The sequence below is a fragment of the Magnolia sinica genome, chromosome 8, assembly GCF_029962835.1.
Source record: "Magnolia sinica isolate HGM2019 chromosome 8, MsV1, whole genome shotgun sequence".
NCBI lineage: Eukaryota > Viridiplantae > Streptophyta > Magnoliopsida > Magnoliales > Magnoliaceae > Magnolia > Magnolia sinica.
In genome coordinates this window covers 16,541,961-16,556,295 of record NC_080580.1, presented here as the reverse complement: position 1 = coordinate 16,556,295, position 14,335 = coordinate 16,541,961, and positions in this window count along the sequence as shown.

Here is a 14,335-nt window from a genome sequence, read left to right as displayed (position 1 = left end):
TGTGTGGTTTCATTGATGGTTGCATGTTTGATAAAATACTCAAGTGAGTGTGTTGCTTATATTGATACTCATATATTTGATGAGATGCCTAAGTAGTAGTGTCATTAAATTTATACTTCATATGAAATCTCGCTATGACTATATGACGAATAGCTAATTCGTAGTGATGTTTAAAATTACTTACGATATTAGGACGGTCGACTAACCACCTGAAATAAGAGGTGGCCCGAGTTAAGTCGGTCACCTTAAGCTTGTTCGATCGACCTGGGTTGAACACGGATGACCAACAGTAATTGGATTACGCGAAATGCTTGCACCAAATGTTAATTGCGTCAGGATTATCTCGGTTCAATCAAATTAGTCTAAAGGCCGACCGATCATGTATGTTCATATTGTATAACACGACTAATTTGAATATAAGATATCACGTTCCCAGTGGATGAGTCCATTCATAACTGTTAGTGCGATACAATCCCACTAAGACTCATGAGCCAGTATAGTGGTATGAGACACTGTGTCCGAGCTATCTACCTATGCTAGGGTGACGAGTCTCCCCGTAATGACCAGTGAGCACTAATTGAGGTGATAAATTATTGTTCGAACAACCCCTATCAAATTACATAGCCGATGGTTCCATGTCAGAGTATCGTTCGAACGACTTGGACGTGAATAGAATTGGGTGACGAGCCATTTCTTGTAGTGATTTGGTTTTATGTGACAACCCCGCACCTCAGAACTGTGTGATTATACAAAGTGTTTGGGTGACGACCCATCCCGGTTTTATTCTCATGCTTTTGGATAACATGCGATACATTTAGAATTATTGATTTGTGAAATATAACGGGTGATACTTACATTTGAATCAAAGGACACTAGTGAAGAGTCACTATGTGCTGTTACGAGCCATGTGATCTGTATAAGGACTCGTGATATAATGTTGGTATCCTAACTTTATCGCTGGATGAACTAGGATTAATAATCACTTGGTTAATCATACATATCAATCACATTGCACTAGATTAGGCTGTTGGGGTTTGGCATTGAAGTCACGTAATGAGGGAGTGTTAGTATTTGTGAAATAGGTATTGAAGTCGTTTGTGAGGGAGTGCAGGGTTGTAAGGCCCATGCATCATTTCATAATCTCATTCGTGCATTTAAAAAGAGTATTTAGGAAGTGTTTGTTTACCTGATTTATCATTACCTGTGCTACTTGAGTCAATAACATGTGTAACGTATAACTAATGAAACCGCTGAGTTAGTTACTCACTCCCACCTAGGACAGTGTTTTAAACATCAACCAAGAGACGTTGTTGATGCAGTTTTTTTCGAGATCTAAGAGGGGTAGGCTTAGATCGAATTACACCACCGTCATTATGTTTTAGAGGATTGAGCCAAAATTGAAAAGTTTACACTTTAATCATTTTGGGTATGTATATTGTGGATTATATAATCCTCATTTGGATAGACACCACTCTTGGAATTGTACATTTTAAATACTATTCATCTGTTTCTGGGCTTAATTATCTGTACTTAACTTTTAATGTCCTTGATTTAAAACCACTCTGATTGGTGAACATTAACTGGTCTACTCGGGCACGTGAGAACTCACCCACGTGCATTTTTGGTAGGTTCACACCCAGGAATTTGGGATCAGAGTCTCCATACTCAGGTGTCGATTTTCACAGCGTGAAACCTAACCCAACCCAACCTCACCTCAAGTTGGGAATTCTCCAAGCAAGCCCAACCCAAGTGAGATCGGTTGAGCTAGTTAGGTTGGCTCATGCTCTAAAATGATCTTTCCAAATGGATGGACGGTATAGATACAACCCATACATCATAATGGGGCTCATATTACTTAGTGATGTCACTTCGTAGGAGTAAGTTCTACTAAAATGTTATCTGGAAGCGGAATCGATGGATGGCTGGACGCGGATTTCCTACAAAAAATTAAGCAGATCCAAATAGATTTGGTGTGGCCTTTAGTGGGCTCACCTTGATAAATGTGTTTCATATCCACAATGCCCATCCAATTTTATTTTATTTTTTTGTGTAGATCATTTAATGATGTTATCCAAAAAATTAAGCTGATCTAAATCTCTGGTAAACCACAACTAAAGTATAATAAAATTATAATGAGTGCGGATCATCTATGTTGAAGGCATAAGAAAATTAAGTGCCATGGCTTCTCGTTGTTTCACGTCATCGTCCATGACTCCGGGTAACAAGATACGCCAGATATCTCTCTCCCAAATAGATTGCCTGCTACACATCATGACTTGTAGTGTTTGAACTTACAATGATATATTTATTATTTTTTTTCTATTAGCTTGTTAGTACACCCCACTGTCAGTTCACACTTCACTATTAGCCAGCCCCACCAGGGATCGATGCCAAGACCTCAGTGTTGAAACGAGGTATCTTTCGCTCAGTCTACCACTTGAGCTATGGATTAGGGTGTCGATGATTTATATTTTAGATCCACACCATCCATCAATTTTTACAGATCATTTTAGAGCATGAGCCCAAAAATGAGGCATATCCAAAGCTCAAGTGGACCACGCCACAGAAAGTAGCAGGGATTAAACTACTACCGTTGAAACCTTCCTAAAGTCCACTGTAAGGTTTATTTTCCATCTAACCTCTTCATAAGATCCTATAGACCTAGATGAAGGGAAAACACAAATATCAGCTTGATCAGAGCCTTTTTGGACTTTGACCTCGAGAAGTTTTCAACAATAGGCGTCCAATACCCACTGTTTATGTAGTGTGGCCTACTTGAGCCTTGGATTTGCCTCATTTTTTGTCCAATTCCCTATAATAGTATGGAAAAATGGATGGACTATGTGGATCTTATATGTACATTATGATAGGGTCCACAAAAGTTCCACATGTCAATACTTCCAGTTTTCTTCTCTAGACCAATGTGATGCACCAAGGGAGCGGATTAGGTGCGACCCTGACCTCACCCATGACCGTGCGACCTTGACCATGGTGGCCACCTTGATATGTGTATTTTGTATCCACCATGTCCTTCCCTTTTCCCATATCATTTTATGGTATTATGTAAAAAATGAAGCAAATCGAATTATCAAGTGGACCACACCATGGGAAACAATAGTGATTGACCATTAATGGGCAACAAAAGTTTTAGATCAAGTTGATATTTGTTTTTTCCCTTCATCCGGGCTTATATAAACTTATCAACAAATTAGATGGCAAATTAAACCTACGTTAACATTGATTTGGTCCCTAAGAAGTTTTTAATGGTAGGGTGTTCAATCACCACTGTTTCCTAGATTATAGTCCACCTTTTTTGGATCGTGCTCTAAAACGATCTGAAAAAAAGCTGATGGACTAAAATCCACATCGTCCATCTAAATTTTTGGATCAATATAGGTTATGCCCACCCCCCCAACTAAAAATAGCAGAAATTAATGTTATCGTTGATAACTTTTTAGGGATACAGAATGCTCCGATCAAGCTAATATTTTTATTTTAACTTTCTCCGGGTATATGTGATCTTATGAACAAGTCAGATGGAAAATAAGCCTCATGGTTGGCCCTAGAAAAGTTTCGAAGATAGTTTGTTCAATCCTTACTTCTTTCTATGGTGTGGTCCACTTGAGTTTTGAATGTGCCTCATTTTTGGGCTCATGCTCTAGAACTATTTGTAAAAATTGATGGACAATGTGGATCTAAACCATAAATCATTGTGGGGCCAGAGAAGTTCCACAAGTTAAAGGTTGTGTTGTGTAGCACGCAATCTATTTAGGAGAGAGAAATCCGACGTATCTTGTTAGCTTGAGTCATCAAAAATGACGTGGACCAATAAGAAGCGATCGTACTAGAATTTCATGTGCATTCAATACATAAGATCCACACTCAATTATAATTTATAAGTAACTTAGATACGGATCGAGTTCGGGTTAGGTCGGGCAACCCGAGACGTTTTTTTTTTTTTTGTTAGCTTGTTAGTACACACCCAAGACCTCAACTCGAGCCCAACCGAAATTTTATTGGGTTGGTTTTTGTATAGCCAAAGCGCGAGACTGAAATTTTATCAGGTTCGATGTGGCACTTTAATATCACCACCATTGGTGATAAGTTGGACATAGATTTTTCCTACAAAGCCTTTAGCAAGAAGATCTTACGCTAGGATGCTAGGTGGGGCTCACCATGATGTTTGTGAGAAATCCACGCCATCCATCTGTTTTAAAAGATCATTTTAAGACATGACAAAAAAAATAAGGTGGATCCAAAAATCAAGTGGGCTGCATGAGAGGAAACTGTAAGGATTCAATGACCACTGTTGGAAACATTCGTACAACCACAAAGTTTCATATCAAGCTAAGTTTTTGGTGTTTTCACTTCGTCCAAGTGGAAATGACCTTATAAATAGTTTGGATGGCATATAAACATCAAGCCAGATCTCTTGAAAGTTTCAAGGGCAGCAAAACTATTTCCTCGGTATTTACTCTTGCATAGCTTACTTTGTTTTGGATCCACTTAATTTTTTATGTTATGTCCTAAAATGATATGGTAAAACGTATGTACGGTGTGAATTTCTCATAAATATAGAGCCCACCTAGCATTCCAATGCAGTAAATTTTTGCTAAAGGCTTTTGCAAGAAAACGGGTGGGTAGGACCTCTCACAGTGATGTATGTGCCTTAAATCTACATCATCCACCTATTTTGAAAGCTCATTTTAGGACATGACTCCAAAATTGAAGTAGATGCGGACCGTACCATAAGAAAAAAGTAGTGATTGAATCCCCACCGTTAAAAACTTCACTGGGGCCACTAAAATGTATATTTGCCATCAAACCTATTGATAAGGTCACAAAGATTTGGGTAAAGTGACCACACAAATATTAGCCGGATTCAAAACTTTTGTGGCTCATGAGAAGTTTTTAATGGTCAACTACCACTATTTCATGCATTATGGTCCACCTCAGATTTGGATTAACTTCATTTTTTGGATCATACCTTAGAATGAACTTTAAATATAAATGAATGGTGTGGAGTAGTCACATACACACAATGAGGCCCAGAGTCAAGGATCCCACACCCCTTAGGTGAATCCGCGTCTCACCCAATCTGCTGCCACAGGCCGAGGCCTGTGTTCTGCAAGAACGGATTAAGTGAGACCTCAGCTTCATCCAAGATGGGACGACACTTATCACGGGTTACCGTATGTTTTATATATTCACAAGGTCATTCATTTTTAAGATCATTTTAAGATATTATTTCAAATATAATGTAAATCTAATTATTATGTAGACCATATCATAAGAAATAGTGGTGATTGTTCTTTAATGGACAACCTAAGTTTTGGATCAAGCTGATATTTGTTTTCTCCCTTCTCATAGGCTTAGGTGACCTTATCTATATGTGCCCTAAGAAGTTTTTAATTATAGGATAGTCAATTACCACTGTTTCTTATAATATGGTTCACCTGATAATTGAATCTGCTTATTTTTGGTATAATGCCCTGAAATGATCTGGAAAAATGAATGGGCTGCATGGATACATAATACATACATCAAGGTGGGCCACACCATCACAGGCTACATGGGTTTTTTTTTACTCGGCCACTTGTCCTGACTCGTTCATGTTGACTCGCCCGAGTCAGGGTAAATAGGTCCAGCTTACTGTAGTTGGGGTGAACCCAAAGGCAACCCCTGGTACTTGAATGACTCATTTAAGACTAAACCGGGTCGACTCACTGTAGTAAAATATGGCTGGGGCGAGTAGTCAAAACCATATACTTTGGGGGAGGTGGATTGCTTGTGAGTGGGGCCACTATGATGTTTGTGAGAAATCCACTCCGTCCATCCATTTTTCCAGCTCATCTTAGAACATGAGCTAAAAATTGAGGTAGATTTAAAGCTCAAGGGGACTACACGATAGGATAAAGTGGGAAGGGAAATGCCTACCGTTGAAACTCTCCTGGAGTCGATTGTGATGTTTATATGCCATCCAAACCATTCATAAGGTCATTCCCACTGGGAAAATGCTTGACCGATCCCAAATTTTTGGTACCCCATGAATGTTTCCATGGCATTCAATCCCCACTCTTTCCTCTGGTGTGGACCACTTCAGTTTTGGATCTGCCTCATTTTTAGACTCTTGTCCTAACATAAGCCTGCAAAACGGATGGACAGGGTGGATTTCCCACAAACATCTGGCCACTTGAATTTTGGATCTGGCTCAGTAGGGACCGTCCAGTAGCGAGTTCGGTTAGGACGCGGCTTCAGTGGATCCGCGATGCACAGAGGTCCGCGGATCCCTGACTGCGGAGCCCACGGAGATGTATGGGCCTTACATCCATACTGTCCATCCGTTTTGAAATCTCATTTTATAGTATAAAATAAAAATTGATCCAGATCAATTCTCAGGTGGACCACATCACAGAAACTGTGGTGAATGAATACCTACCATTAAAAACTTCTTGGGAGCCATCGGAATGTTTATTTTTCCATCCAACCTGTTGATAAATTAAAAAAGACTGGGATGAAGGGACCATAAAAATATAATCTTGATCAAAAACATTTATGACCCACAATAAATTTTTAATGGTCAATCACCACTGTTTCATATGTTATGGTCCAATTGAGATTTCGATGCACTTCATTTTTGGTATCATTCCATAAGCATGGGAGCTTTCAAAACTTATGGACGGTATGGATATAAGGTAAATACATCAAGGTGGGCCCCACAGTCGATGATCCACGGAAGCGGCGAACCTTTATTACCACAATGGAAAAGGCAAAAATAAAGAATAATGTTAAAAGAACAAACCGAGGTAAATAAAATATAAAAATAGAAAACATAAAAAAGGAAGAAGGATTAGGCAAAATGATAGTTCACCATTCTATTGGAAGCTTAAATGACACATCCACCGTACAATTGGAGTAGATTTTATGAGATCTGTGCCGTCGAAATTGTTTACTGCATTTAGGATGGAGATGTTTCAATAAAACACGTTGATCAGACCATCCTAACCATCGAATACTACTTACCAACTATAGATCACTAGTATTCTATTTCATCTCCTTTTATAGTGGTCCAATCGAAAATTCCCATCTGGGTTCTCTCAATCAGTGTGGTGTCGGAGGCAAGACGGCCTCCACCATCGGCCACGTGTACACAATGTAAACCACAACCATTTCAAAAACGGTGGTGAACTATCATCTTAGTCAATCTCCCAAAAGAAATGTGCTCCGAGCATATGCTTGGGAAGATCCCCTCCCCATCAGCCCTTACAAAAGGCCCACCATCCCAATACCATGTCTTTTAAAAGCTTTCTTCCTTTCTTCCATGGAAACTCTCTCCCTTCTCGAATCCAATATCATCAGATGGAATTCTAATGATCTTTACTGCATCAACGGTCACGATCCCAGATTGAATTCTGATGGCCCCAGCGACGCTAACGGTTGTGATTGGCGCCAGCGAAGGCGTGGACACTGAAGACGAAGACTCTGGTGATTGGTGGTGATTGTGTTCATCTGATCATTAGGGCAACTTAGCACCTTTGGCAATGTATTTTGATGAGAATTCGCTAATCTCCTTAATCATGATTAAGGTATCTTAATCATGATTAAAGAATGTTTTATTTTTGTTTTTGGGTCTTTCTTATCATACTTTATATTTGGAATTGGGTTTTAGTTATCTTTCCCTCCCTTTGTACGGTTTTTATGGCAGACACGTGCGTACGTTGCGTGATTGTGTGAGATCCTGGCTATCCATCAAGTGGTCCTGTTATCAGGCTTGTCTGGTCGTTAGATGAGCTATGGGTACGAAAATAGACGGTTAGAAAATGTGGTCGACAGTCTATATTCAGCATTCATGTGTGGTCCACCTGATGAGTGCAGATCATGGGTTCATTTTGCATGGAGCACTAAAAATGAATGGTTAGAAAATATTGCTAAATACAGCAGCTAAAATTGGATGTTCGCTATCATCCTAAATAGCTGATTTTAGGATTCTTTACCATCTATTTCCATTCATGTAGACTGAGGGGGGTGCGTTACCACCATCTTGAAAATTATTATAAACGAACTTATATGGTCCACCGTGATGTTTGTAAGAAATTCACTCCCTCCAAAAAAAATTTTTTAAAAAAAACAAGGCATATCCAAAACGAAGGTGAGACTCGAGGACTGGAAGCAACAAGAATGGAACTCGAATTGTGCGGTGACCCATGTTGTTAGGACGAGATTTGATTGGTGGGGTGTAGTAGAGGTGCGCACGTGTCTGTTTAGTCCGGTTCCGGGGTGAAATCGGAATTCCTGTCGGTTATAGGATTTTTTGAACTGGAACTGGAACCGAACTGTTAGCACCTTAGAAACGAACTGGAACCAAACCGTGAAAACCAGTTCGGTTCCGGATTGGTCCTAGGCTTTTTAAAATTTAGCCCAATCGTGACCTTGCTTGATTGAATTGGCAATATCAATATATTATACTTGTACACTTAAGCCCATATGAGTTGACAGTCGGTCATTTCAAACAATGTATCGTCTAATACATGTGCTCCTAACATCTCTTATATATTAAAAGCACATTTAAATATGAAAATAAAATGATTGAAATATTGGTCATAACAGCTGGTGCTTGGCTCATGTATATTAAAAGAACATTTAAAAATAAAAATAAAATGATTAAAAGTATTGGTCATAACAGCTAGTACTTAACTCATAATGATTAGGCATTTGACTGGTATAACTTGATATAACAGGAGTTGAAATCTTGATTTGGATATTTCTATTCAGTGTGAGGGACGCAGTCAAAGAGAAAAGAAAAAGATGATCGATGGTCCAAATCAATGGTGAGAACATTTTGTAAAATGATCAAAACAACTCAGGATTTCGAGTCCACGATTTAATTCGGTTGTACATGCCCCTAAACCGGAATCGAACCGTATCTAATGGCTTTTGAATTTTTGGAACCGGAACCGGTGCAGTCTAAAACCGGACCGTTTGATCGGTTTCGTTCCAGTTCCACGGTTCTACCGGTTCGATGTGCACCCCTAGGTGTAGAAATGGGCATCGAGTTGAGTCGGACAGAGTTAAGGTTGACTTGACTTGATCCGATTTTGAAATAGGCCTGACACGAAATCAATCCGACTTAGTACTGAGTCCAGCATGCCTAACCTGATTTGAGTTCAAGCTTGCTCCATACTGATTCGGACGGAGTCCGACCTGGTCAGAAGTACCGAGTTGGGTCGAGCTGGAACTGAGTCGAATGGAGAGAAGAAGAGTGGGGAGGGTGGGTGGTTGCCGAGCTTGGAAGAGGAGAAGGATGAGGGAGAGAGAGTTTTTTTTTTTTTTTTGTAGTTAGGTTGTTAGTACACACTACTGTTAGCCACCCCTTCTAAGGAATTAATGCCAAGACCTCAGTGTTGAAACAAGGTATCTTCGTTCAGTCTACCACTTGAGCTATGGATCAGGGTGTGAGAGGGAGAGAGGTTAGGATCAGGATGGAGTCGGGTGCAACGAGTAAGATTAGAGATAATTAGAAATTAGATTTATATACACACACACACACACACCCAAACTCAAGTTAGGTCAGGTTTAAGATCAAATCGAGTAGTATGACCAAATTGGGTTTTGGGTTGAGTTACTGAATAACTCAAGACTCAGATTCGACTCGGAATTTGAATTAGGCGAAGTCTACTCGGTTCAGACCGACTCATACACTTAGATAGTCAAGTTGAGTTTGAATCAGTTGGACCAATTGAGCCTGAGTCGAGACATCCCATGCCCACCTCTAATGGGGGCGAGGCTGCAAGAGTGCTCGCCCCACCAATCAAATCTCACCTTGCCATTTCACCACCGGCTACCTAAGTGATTACCGTAGCTTATGCACTCTATCAAGCCCATTCACACTACATGGTCCAATTCAATCATGCCACGTCACAATATCACTAAGCCACGTAGAGCTGGGGTCATCGCACAATTTGTGTGGGCTGTAATGAATAAGCTCACCCTTGAAACCTTCCTCAGCCCATCATTATGTTTGTATGTGGGGTGGATTGTATGTTTCTTTCTGGTGCGGATTGGGTGCTACGAACAAACAGGGGATTTGAGGGGCCACTGTGATGTATGGGTTTTATCTACACCATCCATCCAATTTTCTATATCATTTTAGAAAATGAGCTCAAAAAATAAAGTAGATCCAACGCTTGAGTGAACCACAAGATAAGGATTAAATACTTACCATTGAAAACTTTTTAGAGACTGATATTTGGGTTTTCCCTTCATCCAAGTCTAATTGACCTTATGAACTGGTTGGATGGCAATTAAACATCGCAGCTTACCTCAAGAAGGTTTCAACGGTTGGTGTCATTATCATCGCTGCTTCCTGTGGTGTGGTCCACTTGATCTATGCATTTACCTCGTTTTCAAGTTTGCATTCTAAAATGATATGGTAAGATAGATTAACGGTGTAGATAAATCCCAAACATCACAGTGGCCCCTCAGATTAACGGTAGACGATTCTCTTCTGGCTTTTAACTATTATGTGGCCCACGTGAGTTTTGGATCTACCTTATTTTTTATCTCGCCCTATTGTAAGCCTGGGGAACTAATGGACGGATTGGATTTCTCACGGACATTGTGGTGGTCCCATAAAGGTTGGCCAGGGGTACGGTCTAGAATACTTGTATGATACGGTGGGAATACCGACGACATACACGTGTCTGGAGACATTAACGTATGTCATCAGTACCACACACGTGTGCATTATTTGAGATTTCCATCCAGGATCTCAGTCGACCAGAAGATCTAAACAGTGTGCCCCATCAGTTGGAAATCTAAGATCTAACACACGTGTGCCACGTTGGCACGTGCAGTTGCGTGTGTTTGGAGTCTTTTATCCTCCCTCACAGATACGTAGTTTTGCAGAGTTATTAAGGTGGGATGGTAACTTTTTAACTCAATCAAACCTTCTTGATGTGGGCCCCACATTACACGGGCCTTGACTGTGACTTCCGGCACACACATATATACCTATGCTGCCCGGGGCTATGTGGGGCCCACAGAGATGTCCGTGACAAATATACTCCGTTCATCTGTTTTTAAAGACCACAATATGAAAGGATTCTAGAAAATCAGCCACATCGATAACTCAGGTGGGCCACACCAAACGAAAAAGTGGGAACGGAAACGTCCACCATTAAAATCTTCCTGGAGCTGTCCATGACGTTTATATGCCATCCAAACCGTTCATAGGGTTATTACCACCCAGATAAATTGTAAGATCAAATATCATCCTGATACAAAACTTCTGCCTCCCTCAGGCTTTCAATCCCCACTGATTTGTAGACTGCCCAATTGTAGTCTTAAAAAACAGATGGACGGAGTGGATTTTTCAAGACATCTCTGTGGGCCCCACACATCCCTGAGCACAGGAATATCTCTGTGCCCAGGGTCACAGGCAATCCGTTTCCACAGTTTCGTGGTTTCCAACAGTCAGATTGTTAGATATCGTATCGACGGTTAAAATAAATACCAATTAATCAAAGGATGAGATTGTCCAATCAGTAAAAAATTTTCGGGACATAGGCTTTCGAGTGCACTGACGTTGGTTTGGAAGGTTTCATCTGAGCTAGATTTATGCCACGTATCCAATATCTAAGTGCGTGAGTATGGTTGCCATCGTCAACCAGTGTATCATGTTAACCACGTATCCAATATCTAAGAGCAGCGATAGAAAGCGCTTTTTCGTGCAGGACACGTGTCTTCCTTTAGTTGGTGCATTATTTTACGAGGCGTACCAAGTGCGGTATCAGGGAGCGGACTACGTGTTACCCGGACAACACCTTAGTGGGTGGTGTTACCATTACCATAGGCTAACTTTTATTATTTTCTACGTATCCACACTGTCCATCTGTTTTTTCAGTCCATTGTTGGACGTGGTCTCTAAAATTAATTATACAAAAATCTTAGGTGGACCACACCACAAGAAACAGTGGTGATTGAGCGCTCGCCATTAAAAACTTCCTAGGGCCCACATTAAGAAGATCTGTAATGTTTATTTTCCAACCAATCCTTTTTTAATCCCAAACAGACCTGAATAAAAGAAAATTACAAATTAATATCAGCTTGATCAAAAAAAAGAAAAAGAAAAAGGCTTATAAAAGCCTTTTAATTGTCATTCGATACTCATTACAGTACTGTGATCCACCATAGATTTTTATCTAATCAATATTTGGAATAACGTCATTAAATAACCTGATAAAACTGATGGACGGCATGGATATACAAAATATTTATCAATTTGGGCCCTATACGGTAAGAGTAAAATCCACTAAGGTGTTACCCAGGTAACAGCTAATCCGCTCCAGTGGTATCGACACCGCATCGCAAACCAGGCCACGTGCCAACCACGCACAATTATATAACCCAAACGTGTTCGTACGGTGTCGGGGGCTCTGTGGCCCCACAGTGTTGTATGGGTTTTATCCACACCGTTCATCCATTTTTCCATATAATTTTAGGCTTTGGCCCAAAAATAATGGAAATAAAAGGCTCTAAGTGAACATACCACAGGAAGCATCGGTGATGATGACGGCCACCGTTGAAACCTTCCTACGGCCCACCTTGATGTTTATTTTCCATCAAACCTTCTCATAAGGTCACATAAACCTGTACTAAGGGAAACCAAAATTATCAGATTGATCCAAAACCTACGTAGCCCTCAAGAATTTTTTAATGGTGAATGTTTAATATCCTTTGTGTGGTCCACTTGAGCTTTGGAGGTGCCTGATATTTATTTTTTTCAGTTAAAATTTTCTGAAAAAATGTATGAACGGCGTGGATAAAACCCATACATAACGGTGGACGCCACAGAGCACCTGATGTACCATTTCCATTCAGGCGAGGCAGGACGCAATCCGCTTTCGTTCTCGTTGGTATGACATGACATCCAACCCACCACGGCGCAATACGCCATAAAAATCGGGAGTGGATTAGGTGAGACCCGGGCCTCACCAAGACGGTGCATCCCTTACCGTGGGGCCCACATTGATGTATATATTTTGAATCCACACCGTTCATCATCTTTTTTTGATCATTTTATGGTATTATAAAAAAAATTAAGTAGATATAATTATCAGATGTACCATACCATATGAAACAGTGGTGATTGAACACCCTACCATTGAAAACTTCTTAGGGCTCACCTTCATGTTTCCGTAGTGTTTATTTTCCATCCAATCTGTTGTTAGAGGTTAAATAATCCTGGATTAAGGGAAAGAATAAATATCAGCTTATCATAGACTTTTGTGGCCTATTAATGGTTAATCACGACTGTTTCTTATGGCAGTCTACCTGAGAATTGGATTTGTTTCATTTCGGGATAATACCTTAAGGGTCTTGTTTGGCCAGTTGCATTGGAAAAGATTAGGTGGGATGGGATTTAAAAAACATAATTATTACTTACGGCATGGATTGACCCCTGTTACCATTGGATAAGCTCAATTCCTGCTTTGTTTGTAATACAATGGTACGTTGAAAGGATATACCCACCATCATCTAAAACTATTATGAATAACACACATGTGTTATATCTAAATCGTTCATTTGTTTTTTAACCTAATTTTATGGCATGGACCTAAAAATGAGGCAGATCCATAACTTATGTGGCCCCAAAGAAATTTTCAAAGGTAAGTATTCAATCCCCGTTACTTTCTATGGTGGGGTCCTCTTGAGCTTTAGATCTACCTAATTTTTTGGCTCATGCTCTAAAATGATCTCAAAAAATGGGTGGACGGTATGGATATAGCCCAAATATCATAGTGGGACCCACACAACTTGCTAACATTGATGAAAATTGGCACGTACCCAATACGATTCCACCTAACCTAATTCCAAGCTTTTCCACTCTCCAAACATGGAAAAGAATTGGCACACGACCAAATGCAATTCCATCCCACCTAAGCCCATCTAATCCAGCCGGCCAAACAGGCCCTAAAATTATCTGGAAAACGGATCGACGGCGTGTATGTACAATACATACACCAAGGTGGACCCCACGGTAAGGGCCGCACCTACTCCCATAAAAATCAGGCGATCTCCGTCAATTGGGCTCCATGAAGAAAAGAAAAGGAAGGACAAGAAGTTCCTGTGGTCGGTAGCCGTGGGGCTACAGATATGGCCGTGATTAATCTAATCCGTCCATCAGTTTCTTAAGATCACAAGTGGACCAAATCACAAGAAAACAGCTGAGATTAAATTACTACAATTAAAAACGCTTGGATGAAGAGAAACCACAAATATCAGATTAATCCAAAACTTTTGTGATCCCTAGGAACAAATCATCACTCTTTCCTAT